Consider the following 21517-nt stretch of genomic DNA (forward strand, 5'->3'; position numbering starts at 1 on the left):
CATCCCTACTGTACTTAACGAACATCCGTTGTTCATTTACGTGCGTTTCCTAAAGATGCACGTGAAACGATTGCTCGCAGCTGGATTTTAAGTGCTACCTACGAGTCGCTATCCGTTTGTCAAGTGCTGAAATGTAACCAATAGAATGACTCGAATTTGTAGCAGAAGCTAATGATCTTTAGCCGATGTGCACTTATATTTTTTATAATATTTTTTATTATTGTTCAATGACCTTTTAAATGTTTTAAAATTGTTCATAATGAAATATTCTTTTCCGTATTTAGTTAGGACTCGTCCCGCTGCAAAATGCCTTCTGCATTTTATCTTATAGTTTAGATTATTATTATTATTTGTAATATGTTATATTTATTATTAGGGATAATTGCATTGTACTGTAAATATTTATTTGGTTTCTTTTATCAGATGCCATACCCTTCAAAACAATTTTTTTTACTGTAGCCTAGATGAATTATAGGAACCATTTATCAATTTGCTAGTACCAACTTTTACCAAAATTGTACCAAATATGTTTTCCTTCTTTATTAATTTATGTTTAGTCAATTAAATTGTCTTTCTCGTTTGAATTTTAAATATATTATATTAAAGTAATTTAAACAAATAAACAAAGAAACCACAAAAAAATAAATATAGCCTACATTTAAAACATTACATTATCATTATTGCAGGAGTGCAATTTGCTGGTTGTCCTGCAGGCGACCTTTTAACGCTGCTGTCTTATGATGCACTTATGAATGAACGATTACTCCAGAGCACTCGTAGATCTACGATGATTTTCAAGTGCTACTTAAGCTACGAAGCTTTTGGGAAACGGCCCGTAATTCTAATTCAATTCGTAAATGATTCGTACGATCGTTTTTAAGATCTACTTAGCCTTACGATGCTTTTGGGAAACCCGGCCCTGATTCAGAACGATTATCAAAACATATACAGAGTTTAAAATTAGTAAAAAAAGTTTTGCTTCATATTTTTTATAAATTGAGTATGTGCGCCATCTAGTGGATAATCACAGCATTACATATTAACATAAAACCTCATCAGAAACAGGTTTTTTTTCATGCAAATGTTGTCTCTTAATTGACGAAATAGTTCGGCAATGGCAGGGAAAGAGGTAAAAGATGAACAAACTTTTCTGAGCAGAATTTTTACATAACATAAAGAAATTGCAATAATATCATCAAAGTAAAAAACAGAGAGAAATCAAAGCAACATAATTAAGTGCATTTACAAAACTAAAATGGTAACAGATTGTAGTTGGGCCATTAGAAGAAAAGCTATATTAACAGAATTTCCAAAACAATAAGCTACGCTACTAAGCTAAGTAAGGCAACAGGGCGACAGCTTTGAGCATGGCTCTGAGCATGCCTAAAATGTCATTAAATTTGGCACAGATGTAGGCCGGTAGGAGTGGGCAAAACCGTCGACATGGGTGTAGCTAAAGGGCTTTGTAGTGCCCCCTTTTGACTAAAGTGGTGGGGTTAGTTTTACCTAAAGTCCCCAAACTTGTCAGTAACAACATTAAAATAGTACACTGATATTTACATATTTAATTGCATTGTTGCGAGGAGGGCCAGTTAAAAGTGTAAAATCTGCACGTAGAGTAATTCAAAAAAAATGTGAAACGTTTTGCTTAAAATAGTGTACATATCACCCTGCAGAACAGTCACTATCACGGCTTGGAATTTAATGTCAAGTATGTGTCTCCATGTGGCAGTAAAGGCTCATTATCGCTGTATTTTGCAGATTTTGCAGAATGTTTGCGCAGCATGTGGCTGCCAGACACGTGGTGTCTCTGATGGGTTCGGGAGATCAGTCTCGGAAAGCCTTTAAACTTAACTGATGAATGCCAGGAGGTCGTGGTTTAGCGTTGATATCCGTAGTTTTCTGTTAGTCGTTTTCATCTCTGTGGCCAGACTCCATTACTGCGAGCCTGTGTAATGTGTTTACCCCATCATTAGGTTTAGGTGTTTGATTTTATCTCCCAGGATACCAAAAGCCTAAAAGAAATGAGTTTGTTTGGGATAAAAACTATGCTTGTTGTGTTTGAGTGCCTCGAAGAGAAATTTGGCTGTGTTATGTAACGTTAAAGTGATTCTCACAGGTAAACTGCAGTTACAGTAGGCAGTGGGTGAAACATGCTGCTATTTGCAGTGGAAATGGAAAAAAACTCAAGGACGTTTTAGCATCTGTAGATAAGGTTAGCCAGAGATAAGATGCACGTCACAAACCATTTTCCTTTTTCTCTCTCTGCTCATTCCTATCAAACCTGCCGTCCTCTGGGTTGATGTTTATTCAAATACGGTTTTTATAGGATTTTGTTGTTTTAGGGGTGTAAAAAAATTGATACATGTGAGTATTGTTTTGTTAGGGAATACTGTATCGAAGCTCTATCAATATTTTTATAGAAAGATTCATGGCAGTTATTTCATTTTTCAAGGGGGTCGCACACCAGATGCGCAGCTCAGCGCTGCGCCACGTCGCGTCTAGGACAGCTCGTTTGTATCGTAAACCGGAAGTGCACATTAAATAGCACGAGCTTTGTCAGATAGCGTCTGCTTAAAAATGCTAAATATACGTTAGCAGCCAATGTTAATCGTTAATGATTTGGAACAAATATGATGATGTTTGATGTTAAACTATGTGAGTGATGCTCTGTGGCGCGACAGGGATTTGAGTAACTTCCTGAGTCATAGCTGGGCGGCGCGGACATGCGCCACCTGTCGGCGCCGGTGTGCGTATACTCATAGAAAAAAATGTGTTCGATTTTTTTAGAACGGCACGGCGCTGCGCGTCTGGTGTGCGAACCCCATTACTGCCAGTTCAATTTCTGAGTGAAACGCCTATTTTTATATATCCAGTCAAAGAACAATGGAAAAGACAAGCCACGCCCACTATTTTCCTTGGGGAAAATATGTCACAACATGGAAGTAAAGTTGATTGCAACGTCCGTTTCATGGGGGCTTTATAAAACAAAGTTATGGTACTGTTGATTTTAGGTGTAATTATTCATGAGAAATATGTTTAAATGTGATTTAAGAGAGAAAAATAGAATAAAAAAAAAATTATGTAGAACGGACTTGAGTCTTACATGACTGAAATACCTTGCAAACATGACCGCCAACTGGTGTGACTTCACTTAAAGCAGACATTTCACAAGACTTTTTTAAGATGTTAAAATACATCTTTGGTGTCCGCAACAACGAATCGATTAAATCGATAAAAATCGATTACTAAAAGTGTTGGCAACGAATTTCATAATCGATTCGTTGTGTCGCGTGACGCAGAGACGTTTAATAAAAAAAAAGGAAAAACTTCAGTTAAGCGCGGAGCGGAGCGAACACACTCGCACTGCGTTCCAAACCGCCTAATTCCATACTACATAGTAGGCAAAGAGTACGAGAAGTAGTGCTTTTCGCCTACTATATAGTATGGAAGTATGCGGTTTCGGACGGAGCGTTGGTCTCTCTCGCGCACTGTTGCTTGCAGAGTTCGGCGCCTCATAGACAGGGTGGATAAATGACAGGCCGGCGGAGAAAAGATAAAAAAAAACAGCAAAGGTAGAGGAAAACCACATGTCAGTGTTTTACTCCTCCCAAACGTAAGCGCGTCACCTGGAAGTTATAGCCGGCAAAGAGGTAAACAAACAAAGACGACATGCTTATGCTTTATGGAGCGACGACAGCGAGTAAAAAAAGTTTCTAGAACAAATAAAAAACTCCAATGATATTAAACAAAGAAATAAAACATTGAGAGAGAGTTGTATGAACGCTTTTCCCCGTCATGGACCTGTATGTTAAATCATCGCGCCGTCACTCTCCTGCTGTTCTGTACTGAGATCTCCAGCTCATGACGAGCAAGGAGACGCGCGTGCCGGCCCAACATACAGTACAACATACAGTAAGTGCCGCTTTTTGTTGCATAAGCATCGTCTTACATTTTTTTAGGCGAAGTAATGAATGGTGTATTTGCATTTTGCGCGGGAGTAGAAGACGCATTTTCCGTTTTCACAAGACTCATTTATGTGGCCAAATGTAAATGGTTTTAACAAATGAGATAGCTATCCGATCAGAGAAAACACAAAGTCAAATATAAGGTAAAAAGCTGTCACTGGGGCAGTACCCTATATAAAATGTCCTAATATGTACCATTTAGGTACAAATATGTATATTTGAACTGCCAATATGTACTTTTGAAGTACTATGCACTTTTTGGGTACAAAGGTGTTCCTTTTTGAAAGTGTTCTGTCCAGTGACAACTTTTGTACTTTTATTTCTGAGAGTGTACTCATATACTATCTTTTTGATCCCATCAAGAGAGGCTTCTTGATGGGAAATGCATCATAAAAAAGTCTATATATTTGGCAGATGTAAAGCATACATGTGTATTTTTTTGTGTTAGTCCATTTTTATTTTATTTTATTATTATTGTAAAAGCTCAGGTGTGTTCAAAGAGCAACATGTTTGTGCAATTTCTAAAGATTTTAGTTCTGTTTTGAATAATGGGTTGGAAATGAATGCTTTTCTTGTTTTTTGTTTTTTATCCGATTCATCGATTAATCGAACAAATAATCGACAGATTAATCGATTATTAAAATAATCGTTAGTTGCAGCCCTAGTCCTCAGAGTACGTAGGTGAAGTTCTAGTTAAAAATGTCATATAGATAATTTATTATAACATGTTAAAATTGCCACTTTGTGGGCGTGAGCAAAAATGTGCCGTTTTGGGTGTGTCCTTTTAAATGCAAATTAGCTGATCTCTGCACTGAATGGCAGTGGCGTGGTTGGATAGTGCAGATTAAGGGGCGGTATTATCCCCTTCTGACATCACAAGGGCAGCCAAATTTCAATGACTTATTTTTCACATGCTTGCAGAGTTACTGGGTTGATCTTTTTCACATTTTCTAAATTAATAAAAAGCACTGCGGACCCAATTATAGCACTTAAACATGGAAAAAGTCAGATTTTCATGATATGTCCCCTTTAATGGGACTATGGCTGGAGTCATAGTGGATTCTTAGTTATCGATGCCACCACGATGGTTAACTCCAGTGACCGACAAATGATCTGTATGTTTTTTAACTCTTTCCCTATAGCAGGTTTGTTTTTGTCCCGTGTAGTTTCAGCACTCACTCAACAGTTTGTGGCATCAGTCAGATGTGATGCTAAGCGAATGGGAGTGCAGAGCAGATGTAGCATCTTGTGAGCTGATGCTGTGTGTGTGTGTTTATAGAGCAGATGGGAAGAGTCAGTCTGCATGAATTCCCGGCCCGGAGTGATGTAGCTGGGACCTCAGGTTACACTGCTGGAGAATTTCAGTGAAACCATAAGCTTAGATGTTTATGTCAACAATACTGGTTCTTCACCTGCTAGCACAGAGGCCAGAGAGGTTTTAAGCTCCACCAAAGACTGTAGATCTGAACAAGACATGGCAGTGTGTTTAATATGAAAGAGTAAAAGTTGTGATCTTTAGCCAATGATTTTGATCAAGACATTGGTCTTTCCTCATTCAGGTAGATTCAAGGACTTATATACAGTAGCTGCCTGAAGGCATTACAAATTATGTGCCACTGAATGTGCCACTTTATGGCCACTGAATGTGTTGACTTCACTCGCAGGGCTCACACTACAGGATTTTTGGCACAGATTTACCCCTCCCGAGAACCACTGTGCTACTGTACAGTACATATCCAAACAAAAAGATGAATGAATGGATGGTCTGTCTGCCTGCTGTAATAAGTCTAACTGCTCTCCACATCTACATTAAACACTTTAGATGATCTTTCACGTGCTTTAGTTCCTACATCAAGACACTGCATATATCGCAGCCAAATGGTTACTGTAAGTGCACTGCACTCCTATGTACTGTAAAAGATTTGATTTCTTCAAACGTCCTGTAAAGTGCTGCATAATAACGCCGCTTCGCACAGAGAAAAGTGTTTGTGTGCCGTACGTGTAACTGTAATTATGGCTGGAGCTTCTTTTTTCATAATTGATGGCAGTTAAAAATAGATCACAGAGTGGCTGTCTTGGTTCGCTCGGCATCCCCCGGGCTGAATGCTTACTGGTGCAGGAAGGAGCTAACTTGAAATTGAATGGAGCTACATTGCTGTGCATTGTGGGTAGTTTTCTTTCACCTGACTCTTCAGCAAGAGCATTTCAATGCACATTTCTTTCCCGTAATAAAAAACACAAGGATTGTTGTCAACATCCATTTAATTCTAATGTGAATAAAGGAACGGTCATTGGCTTTAAATCATTTATTACATCATTTAGTGGTTGGTAATGGCATTTTACTATTGCCACACACATTTTTTGAGGGCCATGGTTATATTTTATGGAGGACCACAAGAGTCATGCAAAATGTAATAAAGAACTTCAATATTTAATAACTACCTGGACAGTAAAAATAGCAATTAATAGATTTGTTTAAAAATTCATTAATTAATCTATAAATAAATAGACAAAGTTATAAAAAAATCATTATGTAAGATTTTATTAGGCAATAAAAAGTGAAATTATAAAAATAACGTAGAAATGAAATATTAATCCATTAATAAATAGTTCAAATTAATATAGCAATTTATAAAAACAACATAAAATACTCAATAAGTTCATCATTTTAAATTGCATTTATAAATTCTTAATTAAATAATGGAATTTCAAATTGTATTTCAAAAAGCGATTTAAAAAGAGAAATAAATAACTGGATTTATAAATTGAATTACAAATACAGGTTTAAATTAGGCATTTAAAAGGGCATTTCGGTTTAACTTTTCTGTTTTCATTTTCCCAATGATTCTCCTTATTCTTTTTGCTATTGGATTTGCTTTTCAATTTAGCCTACACTGTAAAAAAATTCCGTAGAAATTTCAATGTTATTGCAGCTGGGTTGCCGGTAATTTACCGTAGATTTACATTTATGTTATTTACTGGCAAGAGTTTGTTCAAAGTTAAATAAATTTCAAATATTAACAAGTCTTTATCTTTACAGAATAAAACTATACAATAACCGCCTCATGCAAAGCATTCTGGGCACCAGAAATCATCATCAACCTTTTTCTGTTTTTTGGTCCAGATTTTGTTTCCCAGAATGTTTTGCTTGATGCTGTTTTTTAGTTTTACTCTGTAAAGATAAAGACTTGTAAATGTTTAATTTTCATTTAACTTTGAACAAAATGTTGCCAGAAAAAAACATAAATGTAAATCTACGGTAAATTACCGGCAACTCAGCTGCAATTTCTACGGAATTTTTTTACAGTGTAGCTTTTCCGTGACTCTTTGGGTCCTTGCAAATGGTCAAATGAGAAATGCAAATTAGCTATGGCCAGGAGGATGTAACAAGCTCGCTGATTGGCTCTGATTGTACGTCATGCGCAGATTTATAGATCTCAGATGAGGACCCAAAGAGTCACGGAAAAGCTAAATAGAGAGGCTAAAACGAAAAGCAAATCCAATAGCGAAAAGAATTAGGGATGTTAACCGATGACCGTTTGACCGATGGTTGACCGTATCAACCTTAACCGGTCAAAGTTGTCGGTTGTCGGTTAAAAAAAGGGATCTGTAAATTAGGCTATTACAGTGGACTAAACCCTACTACAGTTAGTCATCTCTTTCTTTCCAAGATCATTTTGTGTGAAGTGAACAAATCCCTCACACTCAGTTTTTCATAACTGGTCTGTTTGTACTTTATAAACCAATAAAAAAAATTTGGCGCGAGGTCACTGCGTTTGGTTTCGCATGCTCACAAGGTTTGCGAAAAGTAAATGCTACAGGCTATTTTTTGATAAATTCCTTTATTCGAATAGTAAATAAAATACAGCAATAAAATAATTAAAATTAAAGTCTCTCCTGGTTGTGTTCCAAATTATTAACATTTATGTCTTTTAGGCTAACAGTATAAAGTGCAGAGTAAGTTTTGTTTCTGTAAATCCTCAGCCATGATTTTTACCACTTTATTAAGTTTTGCTTTGTAGAAAGCATTTCTTTAAAGTGAATTTCGTTTTGTATAAATTGTATCTTAATTTTAATAAATGTTTCATCAACCAAATGCATGTATTTAATAAATAAAAAGCAAATATAGCAGAGTATATAATTACCGGTCCGTGCATGAAGGCGCCAGCACGGCGCGTTTACTTGCATTGCATTGTTAATTAGAACGCACCTCATCATAAATAAATAAAACTCAGCGTAGGCCTATATGCCTCATACAAGCATTAAATATCTTTGCTGCATTTGTTCTAGAACAAACACAGTGCGAGACCTGCTTTGGCCGGTGCGTCTTTTACACATTCTGAAGGTGCCCGTTTAATCCATTGGTTTTATCGTGTTGCAGTCTATTAGGCAACATTCCGCATAAGATGGGTTTAGATTTGGAAATACATTACATCTATATTTCAGTGGTAACAGAAAAGGTGATGATGATCATCCTATGTCTTTATTATTACTACCCCAAACTAAAGCGCAGTCTCTTCTGAGCTGTCATTTTCTTAAATGAGCCGCGGCAATTTTCAAATGAGCTTCACAAACGCCTTTATTTTCAAGTTCAACGCGATCACCTAGTACCTAAACTATTTCGAAACTAAGCACGGCGCCGCGTTTGCGGGACTTATGTTTCGCGCTGTAGGGGATTTAAAAAGTGTTGTGAGGTCTGTGTGTGTGTGTGAGCCGGAGGCAGAGCGCAGAGAGATGCAAGTTGCGAAATTGCAGGCGCGGCTCGAAATGGTAGGTATGTGACAAAAAAATATAAATACTAGAAAATTCATATATAATTATAACCATATGATAGATAATATAAAAGAACTTTAACATGGTTTTTAAATTATTAAAATCGGATAATTATTAAGAAAGTTATGGAATTTTTTATCTCGAAAATTAGGGGGCATTTTGTACCCAATTAAAACAATAAAACTATGAAAAACTGTGACCTCTTCCGCTTGACCAAACACTTTAAAATATCATAACTCATTTCTTGGTCTATTTGCATAATTCAAACACCACATTGTAGGTAATTAAAAGCCCAACAAGATTAAGATGACATCTTTTTAAAAGATATATAAAAATGTTATTATTTTTGATTAACCACTAATTAATGAAACCCAGAGCATCAATCCACGCATATCTTTCCATATGAAATCAAAGCCCTCTCAAATAAAATTGCTGTATTTTTATATATTAAAGAAACATTTAATTGTTTCTTTAATATTTCTTAATTGACTAATAATGCTGGCGAGCAATTTAAATTGTCAGATATTATTAATACATTAATTGATGATTATGTAATTTATCATTCATAAATCAATAAATGCATGCATGTTGCATGCATGTATTTATTTATATGTTTGACAAAATTATGCCAATAATGTAATCTAGAGAGTCTAATCCTTCGTTCTGTATGATTACTTTGAAAAATACTGCACGAATTGATGAAAACGGAGAAGTTTTGGAAGCCAATATGATTGAATGGGCGATTCTGCTTTTGACAACAACGTCACTTGCGGATCTTAAAAAAGCACATGCGAATGTTACAATCAATCCCAAACTTCACCTAATTCAAGTTAAATGTATATTCTATAAAAAGTATTTGGTTTGAAACAAAAAAATACTCGCCTTCATAGAGGATTTCAATGTCAAACACGAGAGAAATTTTGCTTCGCTTATAACTTTCTTCTTACGACAGCTGTCTTGGAAATTCGAACGTGAGAATCAACGTGAGGAAGTAATTTATGTCACTAGTATATGGGCTTTAGAGGTATTCACAAAGCAAAGATATGACAGATTTCCTAAGTCACCAACGTGTCTGGCGCTGAATACCTGCTGGGAACACAGCCGTGGGAACAAAGCGCTCGTGCGTATTACGTCATTTTGTCACATACCTAGAAATGGCTGTTATTTTAAATAGCATAGCATATTTTAAACTAATAGGCCTATCGGTTAACCGGTTTCAACCGGCTAATGAGGCTCGGTGGCCGGTCAAGAAAATTTTTCGTTTTCGCCATCCCTAAAAAGAATAAGGAGAACCAACGGGGAAATGAAAACAGAAAAGTCAAACGGAAATGCCCTTTTAAATGCCTAATTTAAACCTGTATTTGTAATTCAATTTATAAATCCAGTTATTTATTTCTCTTTTTAAATCGCTTTTTGAAATACAATTTGAAATTCCATTATTTAATTAAGAATTTATAAATGCAATTTAAAATGATGAACTTATTGAGTATTTTATGTTGTTTTTATAAATTGTTATATTAATTTGAATTATTTATTAATGGATTAATATTTCATTTCTATGTTATTTTTATAATCTCATTTTTTATTGCCTAATAAAATGTTACATAATGATTTTTTTTGTAACTTAGTCTATTTATTTATAGATTAATTAATGAATTTTTAAACAAATCTATTAATTGCTATTTTTATTGTCCAGGTAGTTATTAAAAATTGAAGTTCTTTATTACATTTTGCATGACTCTTGTGGTCCTCCATAATATTTTACCAGTGGCGGCCGATAACTTTTTTTTTCGAGGGGCACAACATGTATGTAGCCCGTCATGTGTGTGGTTCGTAATTTCAAAATATGTGTTCTGCATGTCGAGTGATCCTGTGTGCATCATGTGTCTTGTCAAAATAAGTGCCTGCTGCAGACGCGTCTAAAGGGTTTATAATAAAAGAGACGCTTGCGTTTGCCAGATACTCGCATAATCTCATGCGTAATCAGAGTTTACTGTTAAAGGAGGGTATTTTGTGAACTTGAGCGTCTCTTTTATCATAAACGGTTTTGTCGAGTGTGCAGCAGGCACTTATTTTACTAAGAAAACACATGATGCTCATGGTTCATATGACGTAACAAACACATATTTTGAATTTGCACCCCTCAGAAGAGCATTCACGAGCCGCCACTGTATTTTACCTTCATTTATGCATTTGGCAGAGACTTTTATCCAAAGCGACCTACAGTGCATTTAAAGAGATAGTTCACAGAAAAATTTAAATCCTGTCATCATTTGCTCATCCTCAAGCTGTCAGACCTGTATAAATTGCTTTGTTGTGCTGAACACAAATAAAAATATATTTAAAAAAAATGTTAATAACGGAACAGATCTGGGGCACCATTGACTTCCATAGTATTATTTTTACTTACTATGGAGGTCAATGGTGCCCCAGCTCTGCTTGGTTATTAACATCTTTTAAAATATATTTTTATTCATGTTAAGCAGAACAAATAAATTAATTCAGGTCTGTGATAGCTTGAGCTTGAGTAAATAACATAATTTTTATTTTTCAGTGCACCATCGCTTTAAGCTATACATTTGATCAGCATGTATGTTCTCTGGGAATCGAACCCATGATCTTTTGTGCTGCCAGTGCAATGTTTTAACAGATGAGCTACATGAACTAGTACACAGAAATACATTACATTACTTTATACATTTTAAAGGGGAGATTTCACAAGACTTAAAAAATGTAAAATAAATCTTTGGTGTCTCCAGAGAATGTATGTGAAGGTTTAGCTCAAAGTACCATATAAATAATTTATTAAAGGATGTTAAAATTGCCACTTTGTAGGTGTGAGCAAAAATGTGCCATTTTGGGTGTGTCCTTTAAAATGCAAATGAGCTGATTTCTGCACTAAATGGCAGTGTCGTGGTTGGATAGTGCAGGTTCAGGGGCAGTATTATCCCCTTCTGACATCACAAGGGGAGCCAAAATTTCAATGCCCTTTTTTTCACATGATTGCAGAGAATGGCTTAGCAAAACTAAGTTACTGGGTTGATCTCTTTCACATTTTCTAGGTTGATACAAGCACTGGGGAGTCCCAATCATAGCACTCAGACATGAAAAAAGTCAGATTTCATGATATGTCCCCTTTAACATTTGATATAAATCGACATTTCATAAACATAATTTTTTTTTTGAAAAGGCTAAAAATATTTTAGCTCCGTCCCCCAGCTCTGCTTCCATTGAAAAGAAATAGCAAGGCACAAGATTGACACACCGCGTCAGCTAGTTTATAACCCATCGAGTCAGTGAGAGAGTTTGTCGTGGAGTGCTGGTCTTACGGGGGTTGTTTTTGGAAGTTGGATTATTAAAGTGTGCTCCCCTGCTGGATTTTCACCCTTCCTTCACAATCTCCACGGCCAGACATCCTCCTGCTGCATGACTGCAGCTGTCATTCATCTAAAACTCAACTCGTGTGCCGCGATGAAAAATGCATAGTTGGCAGATACGGCGAGATGAGTGAGAAGCTGTGTGTGTCGGTGTAATAGTTTTTATGACTGGAGGGAAAGTGCTGTCCTAAAGCTCAGATGATTTTCGGTTATGAGTAAGTCAACAAACATCAGACGCTGCTTTTTAAAGCGTTAGTTCAGAACAATATTATATTACACTGCTCTTTCTCTTTTTGCTCTCAAAACCTTATTTTCAAAACTCCTACATAACAGTTAATATTATTTTAAAGTGCGGAAAATCATAGTAAAGGTGCATGCAAATTTGGTACTGTATAGGCTTAAGCAGATTTAGGTGTTTATCTGTGAAAGAAACATGTTCGTAAACTTGTAAAATCTTTCCAGGTTGGCTTGACTGCTGTGTCAGAGCCGGTCTGTCAGTCGGTCAGTTTGTGTGAGACGGGTCGATGCACTTTGATTGATCTTTATGGGAAAGACGTGCTCTGATGTGGCTCGGGCTGGACGTACTTCACTTCCAAACCTGTTTATTTCCTCCTGGGCCCAATGAGCAGCACGCCGTGTTAATTGCAGGCCGTTGGTGCTGATCGCTCAGCTCGCCAGCTGTAGTGTTTCTCTGAAATGGGTTTTGCCTGATGTGTGTGAGCCACCACAGCTTACGCCAATAAAGATAATAACACACAGTTTGTCTGTGGGGTATAACCCTGGTTTAGGGTGTTTGTTGTGCTGTTTCATGTTTTTCTAATACAGAATTCTGTATGTACTGTATGTATAAGAAATAAACCAAACAGTAGAGGTTTAAATTTAATTAAATAGGCCTATAATCTATACATTTATATTCTATAAGTGCACAGTGTTATATAATTTATTGTGAATGATTTAAAGGGGGCATATCATGAAAATCTGACTTTTTCCATGTTTAAAGGAAAACACCACAGTTTTTCAATATTTTACTATGTTCTTACCTCAACTTAGATGAATTAATACATACCTACATTTTTTCAATGTGTGCACTTTAATTTGTACAGCGCTTCTTGAATGTGTTAGCATTTAGCCTAGCCCCATTCATTCATATGGCTCCAAACAAAAGTTTTATTTTGTGCCACCATACTTACTCGTGTAACTACATGTAACAGTCTTTCAATAGGGAAAACATGGAAGTGTTTGGTGGCTTCTAAATTCATCCCTGTTTGGATCCTAAGGAATGAATGGGGCTAGGCTAAATGCTAACACATTCAAGAAATGCTGTACAAAGATTAAAATTGCACTCATTGAAAAAAGATAGGTATGTATTTGTCTAAGTTGAAGTAAGAACATAGTAAAATATTGAAAAACAGTCGTGTTTTCCTTTAAGTGCTATAATTGGGTCACCAGTGCATTTATCAACCTAGAAAATGTGAAGAACTCAGTAACTTAGTTTTGGTAAACCATTCTCTGCAAGCATGTGAAAAAAATAAGTTGAAATTTGACCCCCCCGTGATGTCAGAAGGGGATAATACCGCCTCTTAATCTGCACTATCCAACCACAGCACTGTCATTTAGTGCAGAGATCAGCTCATTTGCATTTAAAAGGACACCCACAAAGTGGTTTTTGCTCACACCTACAAAGTGTAAATTTGAACATGCTATAATAAATTATTTTATGGTATTTTGAACTGGAGCTTCACATACGTACTCTGGGGACACCAAAGAGTTATTTGTCATCTTAAAAAAAATCTTGTGAAATGTCCCCATTAAAAAGATTTTTACCATTAAAATATAACAACATGCTTTGCCTATAAAACATCCTCTTCTATTTAATCCCTCCCCTTCAACTTGGATTCATTTTGGTATCTAACACCCATTTTACATGATCCAATCAATTCCTGCTGGATAAAAATAAGTCCCTACCTATACACTTACTAAAAAGTGTAAAAAAATCTGTCAGTGGGGCATGATAGGTACCCTTTTAAATAGTGCATCTTTTAAGTACCTAGCAGTGGTTCTCAAGCTTTTTTGGCATGTGGCCCCCCTTGTGCACGGTGCATCCCTTAGTGGCCCCCCACAAGAAAATTTCAGATAAAAACATTCAAAAACGAAACATTTTAATTAAATAAAACATATTTTATTATACAATGTTGTGCCATTGGTTAGTAGCCTTTTTTTTTTGAGGTTTAATTATTTCTGAGGTGTAAATATTGGGCTGCACAATATATGGAAATCATCAAAAATAAATGCCAATTTGCAAATACAGTATGCATATTGCTGTGATTTGCAAGAACTGAATGTTTTAATTATTTCAGTTATATAGTCAAAGTTTTAGGTTGATGTTGATAGCAGGGAGAAATGTAAGTGCCTGTGCATGTATGAGTACGCGTGTGCTCTGATGTTTGAAAGATTTATAAAGATCTTCAGAGGGGTGTGAATTCAAAATATGTGTTTGGAGTGTTGCCCGTCATTGCAAAATATGTAAACCATGCGCATCCTGCGTCTCTTCAAAATACGTGCCTGCTGCACACGCCTCAAAAGGGTTTATGAAAAAAAAGAGAAGCTCACGTTCACAAAATACTTGCAAGACACTCACTTAACACTAAACTCTGATTACACATGAGCGAGGCAAACTCAAGCATCACTTTTATCATTAACCCTTTAGACGCGTGTGCAGCTTAAACTTATTTTGACAGGACACATGATGCACATGGTTTACATCAGTGGTCTCCAACGTGGTGCCCGCACGTGTAATATTTATTTATTACATATTTTTTATATTTGCTTGGCTTGGTTTACGTATGTTAACATTTAAAACAATACTAAACCATATTGACAAGTAAAATAAAATAAAATCAACCAGTAAAACAATTTTTTTTAGAGTAGACTATAAAAAAAGTAACCCCCCCAGTAGGGGTGGGCGGAATGACCAAAAATCTATTTCACGGAATGAGTCATTTTATTTCACGGAACGGAATATATCACGGTATACATGTTTTTCAGTTTATATTGTTTTTTGATGATAAAATGTACATAAATACACCACTCACTATAGCTTTTAACTAAATGCTCACCACAGTTTTAAAATATGAGCAATTTAAAGTTAATAATGTTAAAGTGAAAATGCCCAGAAGATAACAACAGATAAGTCTTGATAGACAGAATCTTGTTTTTAATTGAGTTATTAATTTTATAGACTATTGAAGCTATAGTATGGCTTCATTGTATTTTTATTTATGCATACATTACATTAAACATATGCAATATGTAAAATGAACAGGTATAAATATATGCAAAAACCTACAGACAGGATAAATACCTGTATATGAGAGAAGAAGCTCTAGATATTATAAATGTGACAGGTGCTATGATGTGATGATCATAAAGTTTGTTTTAAGGTCTTGACGCCCTTTACTTTCTATTAGACCTTAACATTTGCATCTCTTTCTCGTCTTTGATCAAATATGTTTGTATAAGCAAATGGCGCGTCAAACTACATCGCTCCAGCAGCACACGTGTCACTGATATAAACACGAGTTTTGTCTTAGCTTGCTTAAAGTTCAGAAAACTTTACAACTATTAGCATTATGTGCGAGAAGAACTCTTTATTTGGCGTCGCAGGCGCAGCTTCTTGCGCTTGCCTAGAGAGACCTCTGTACGCGAGACCGGCCTGCTGCTGCGTGAGGAGAGAGAGAACGCGCGAGAGCGAGCAAAACAAGAGTCTCGCTGCGTGACCTGCGGTGGATTCACTGGCACTTATTATAAAAAAATACACAAATAGCTCGTTCATTTTTATAAGTGAACTATTTTACATGTTTCTCGGTCACAGTCAGTCTAACATGCTGGAGGGCAGAGTTAGCCACACCCACTTATTTGCATTCCGCGGAATAGACGGAATAGAAAAATCTGTTACGTCTGACATTTTATTCCGCGGTAATGGAATATACCGTCATACCGTCATACCGCCCAGCCCTAACCCCCAGATTGTTTTATTCTTTGTGGTAGCCCTTGCTCACAAAAAGGTTGGAGACCCATGGTTTACGTGAAATGCGCCGAACACATATTGAAATGACGGATCACACACATGACAGGTTAAATACTTGTTGTGACGAGGTTCACATCGTGCTTCCTCGAAAAATAAGTCACCGGCTGCCACTGATAAAGATTATATAATTAGCTATTTTTAGGTCAATTTAATATTGTTTTGCGAGCTTAAAGCATTATTGTATATATGACATATTCATCACATAATTTAGAAAAGTTGGTAACATGCATACAGTATCACTTTGAAATTCAGCAAAATTTTGAAAAAAAGGGTTGCCCTTAAATCGTTAAGTCTTTTCAGTGAAAATCCTGGGTTCCCATATTTTTTCTGTGTGTGTTTATGCACATTTTTAAGAAGCTGTGGAGGAAAGGAGTCGTTTTCTAGTCTGCAGTGATTCTTCTTCTTAACTCCAAAGGGGTTTGTCCTATTTTACACACTGCTAAAGTCCTTCATTGGTGTGTTCGGTTAGCCTGGATCTTGCTGTTTTAAAGTATAGCAGGTGTATGTGATAGGGACACATGGCCGTCTGTGTGGTGTTTAGAGGGAGTAATAATGACGTTGACATCACTGTGGGTGCAGACAGGAAGCAGTGCTGTGCGACTTCCTGTGTCTGTCTGTTCTGAAAGGTTTCACAGTGGGCCAGGGACGGAGTGCCAACGTGTTACCAACTGTTCTGCTTCTTAGCATGATAGCTTTTGACCTACTTTGAATTATGAATATCATGGTACACTCACAAAATAAGAAGTACTGTGGTATTTATGTGGAACTGCAAGTTCAAGTAATACCATGGTACATATTCAAAAACAATATTGTGCAGTGTATTTAGGGTATTTTTGTGGTGCCATGGTATATTTCATATGATATACCATGGGCCAGGTGCTCATATATAGCTCAGTGGTACAGCATTGCATTAGCATATTTTTTTATATATGCATATTTTGATTTAGACATATTTGATTTGTCTTGAAATGTTTGCTTAAAGCTGTTGCATTTTAAAACGCACCCGTCTGTTCTTGTCCAGAGCAGAGATTTACAAATATAATCGTCCTCGTTTTTGGAAATAAAAAATAAAATAAGTCCGGATGAGAGAGAAAAGCTCAAATTTGTGCTGTTTTGTGAGAACACACAGTTACACCAGATTAGATCAAAATCCTCTGGTCTGAATCTCTACCAATCAGCAGCGGGCCGAGGGATGTAATGCCACTTTCGTCCCAGAGAAGCATCTCACAGGTCATCTGTTACAACCTGTTTCAGCTTTGCCTTGGGCTCAGGGCTCCCAGCATGCTTTGCGGCTGCTTTAAAGTCAGCAGGCACTGCGATGTTATTCAGATCAGGGAGAACGCTCAGGGAATCGTAACATTTCTCTGCTACAAAACAAATACAAGTATATTTCTACTCGCATTTTTGTCATCAGATACTTTTATGATCTGTTTTGTGTGGGATTTGCATGCTTGTGAGAGTGAAGGATTTGATGGGTATGAAAACAAACTTCAAACATCAGAATTGACCCTTGCAGGAAGGATTTGGGACCATATTTCTGTTTCCTAACCCCATTTGCAGTGGATTCTTTTTTATTATTGTTTGTTTGTGTGACGTTGTTTCAGTAAGATTTATCTGGATCGTGGAGGTGCGTGGGGCATTTACTTGTTCTTACAGTTATTCACTTTTTCGCTGTTTGCTTTTGTTTAGGGGTCCCCAGAGGGCCGTGATTTCACCTCGATTGCTTTTTAATCTCACGCTCTTGTTCATCTGAATAGTCAACTCATTTTGTTCAAGTGAGAGATCTTTAATTTCACATAAAGGCTGGGTGATATTGTATAGCTAAAAACATTTTAAAGTTTTTCAGCCATTTGATGATATTAAGGGCCAGATTTACTAACAGCTTGCACCAGCGCAAACGCCTTTTTTGCCATAAAAAAATGTCAGGATTTACTAAAGACACGCAGGGAAAATTAGTGGACTCGGTTGTTTTTGTGACTGACCTTATTGGCCTATGCATTTGTAGGAGTTTTCTTTTCAGACGCAAAATTTATGGAAGGAGAGTATTTAAATTAATTGCGAAGGTTTGCACTTGTCAATTTACTTGTCTAATTGTGGCATTATTAAAGGCTAAAAATGCATGACTTAAACACTCGCTTATTTGCGCTGCTCTTGGTAGATTTCGTTGGTCATTGTGGAAATGAGATTTTTGAAATTTCCACTCCCATCGGTGCTCCCATCGCAGAAATTGCGGGCTGCCTAACAATAAATCGCGACTTATTGTTTGCAGAATAAAAGATTTTATTTACATAATATATGTGGGTTTACTGTGCATAATAATTTTGTATATATAAATACACACACATGCATGTATATATTTAAAAACATAGAGTATATACATTTTTATATTAATATAATTTATATTATGTTATATTATTTATATTATGTACATATTTTTATATAAATATATTTTTTCTCAAAATTATACATGCTTTTTTGTATATATATATATATATATATATATATATATATATATATATATATATATATATATATATATATAATTTGTATTATTGTACTGTGTATAATAATTATGTATATATATACATAATTATTATACACAGTACAATAATAAAAATAATATATTATACAATATTATGTGTATTATATTATGTAGATATATTATGTAAACAAAAACTTTTATTTCGCAAACGATTAGTCGTGACTCATGACTAACAATTAGCCAGTCCTGTCTCACGCTACTTTGCTGTGTTTAGTAAATCTGGCCCTAAATATTAATCTCATTGTCCAAATATTTGCTCTAAAATCCCAAATTGATGGAATCCAATTATAAGATCAGGAGCATCAGCATTTCATTTCACTTATTGTTTTCACATGATCTTACTTAGTCAATATTAAAGATATCAAGATTATATTTTACACAATGTTCTTTGCAGGATGATTTTATGTAGAAAAAAATACTGAGTTTTCACAGGCAGGGTCACATATCTGAACAACCATATCAACAAACAGTCCCCATAAGAGAGACATACAAAATGTGTTTCCCCAGCAGCAGGATTAAGAGCATCATCTACCAGTTTATGAGCGTCTGAAGAGCATTGGATGCTCACGTAATCACTAAAACCACCTGGCTCATGTGAAGCACATCTGGGCAATACAGCTGTGTTCTGTGTGTGGGCCGACAGATTTATACTATTGCGCAGGTCACATTATGTAGCATTAATGATAAATGCACACTAACTTATTCAGTTTTGTCTCATTGCTGCTGTATGGATGTGAAAGCTGTATGAATACAGGCAGTGTAGAAAACTGACCCACTTACATCTGATTTATTTCTTTCCCATGTGAGCATCAGTTCTGTGCGTGCATGATAGTGAAAGATTTAGAAAATTAAAATCAATTTCAAATTCAAAAAAATTGAATTTAAGTAACAAAATAACCACAATGGTGTTTTGAGTGTGTTTTTTAACCTAAGCACAGTGGCGGCTCGAGAATGCTCATCCGAGGGGCGCCAATTCAAAATAAGTGTTCGGAGTGTCATGTGTGTTGCTCGTGTTTTCAAAATATGTGTTTGTTGCATCATGTGAACCATGTGCATCACGTGATAGTCAAAATAAGTGCCTACTGCACACGCGTCAAAAACGTTTAAGATAAAAGAGATGCTCACGTTAACAAAATACACGCAAGACACTCACTTAACACTAACCTCTGATTATGCATGAGATTATGCGAGCATCTCTTTTGTCATAAACGCTTTAGACGCGTCTGCAGCAAGCCTTATTTTGACAAGACACGTGTTGCATACAGGATCACTCCATGCGCCGAACACACATTTTAAAATTACGAACCACACACATGACGGGCTACATACATGTTGTGACAAACTTTGCATCCAGCGCCCTCGAAAATGAAGTCACCGGCCGCCACTGCCTAAAGGGGGTCGAAAACAGTATGCTGAGGCGCCCAGCTTTGACTCAGGAAGTTGCTCAAATACCTGTCGCGACACAGAGCACCACTCACATAGTTTGACATTAAATAACATCATATTTGTCCCAAATCATAAACGATTAACATTGGCTGCTAACGTATATTTTGCATTTAGAAGTAGACGCTATCTGACTAAGCTCGCGAAATTTAATGTGCACTTCTGGTTTACGATACCTCTGAGTTGTCCTAGATGGACTTGACCTAGCGGTGAGCTGCGCATCCGGTGTGCGACCCCCCTTAAGTATTACACAAAGCAAAGCTGAATGCTAGATTTATGATGTATTTTTATGACCCCTTAAACAGTGCATGCACAGGAAAACATTTGTGAGAATATACGTGACATTGCAAGCATCAAATAAAGGTGTTTTATAATGGTGTATATCCAGTTTCAAGTGTAAAAAACAAGTTTTGACACATTGTACTGTTAATCGTAACAAAAAATTTATATTTACGCTAAAATGGTATGACCTGTATTCATCTGACCTCAGTTTTTCCGCACTTACACTTTTGGCACCATTTTTGCATTGAAACACTGCCAAAATCATTGCAAGTTGGAAAACAGTTTCACGAATGGCAAATATGAATGAATAAGGAATGCGTTTTTGAACCAATCAGAAAAAAGAAAACACTGAGTCATTGGGAGCCTCGTTTGATTGCCCCGCCTTCCCACCTGCGCTTGCAAACTGAAATGAGTGAGAGAATCGTGACAAAACTGTTATCGCAGAGGGACCAGTAGATGTCGGGTTATTTCAGGAAATACTTATGCAACATCAAGTCATTAACGCATTTATTTTACACACAGAGACAGACCCTGCACGATTAATTCGTATTTGCCGTTCATTAAACTGGCAGTGCACACAAATACGCACAGAGCGCTGCTTTGCTCCGGGTTTATGAATGACGGAGGGCACCGGCTGTGTCCGGTTGCTGTTGAATAATGCAGCAGGGACGCGCCGGCCATAGTAAAACCCCTGAGCAGAGCCCAGGGGACACATGAGAGACCATCATTAATCAGTCAGTACATGTATATTCTCAGAAACGGCACACAGATCTCTACAGCCCTTTAGAAAGCAGACTAACAATGCGGATATATACAGTTTCATATCCCATAAAAAGACCATTGGCTTTGTTTCAGGCTGGATCTGCAGGTCGCATTGCAAAAAAATTCAAGATATATTAATATTGCATTAGCAGCAGGGAGGTTGTGGGTCTGAATCCCAGGGAACATTTATATTTATTCATTTATCAGATGCTTTTATTCAAAGCAACTTACAAAGAGTAGGAAAAACATAAAGTGATTTGTCATAGGGAGGCAATAAAACAAG

The 21517-nt window shown here is 36.5% G+C and overlaps 1 protein-coding gene across 17 annotated transcripts in view; it reads left to right on the forward strand.

Annotated features, from left to right (window-relative positions):
- rims2a (regulating synaptic membrane exocytosis 2a) overlaps positions 1 to 21517 on the forward strand; it is a 202097-nt gene that overhangs the window by 51304 nt on the left and 129276 nt on the right. The window lies entirely within an intron of this gene.

The sequence above is a fragment of the Paramisgurnus dabryanus genome, chromosome 13, assembly GCF_030506205.2.
Source record: "Paramisgurnus dabryanus chromosome 13, PD_genome_1.1, whole genome shotgun sequence".
Classification (NCBI taxonomy): Eukaryota; Metazoa; Chordata; class Actinopteri; order Cypriniformes; family Cobitidae; genus Paramisgurnus; species Paramisgurnus dabryanus.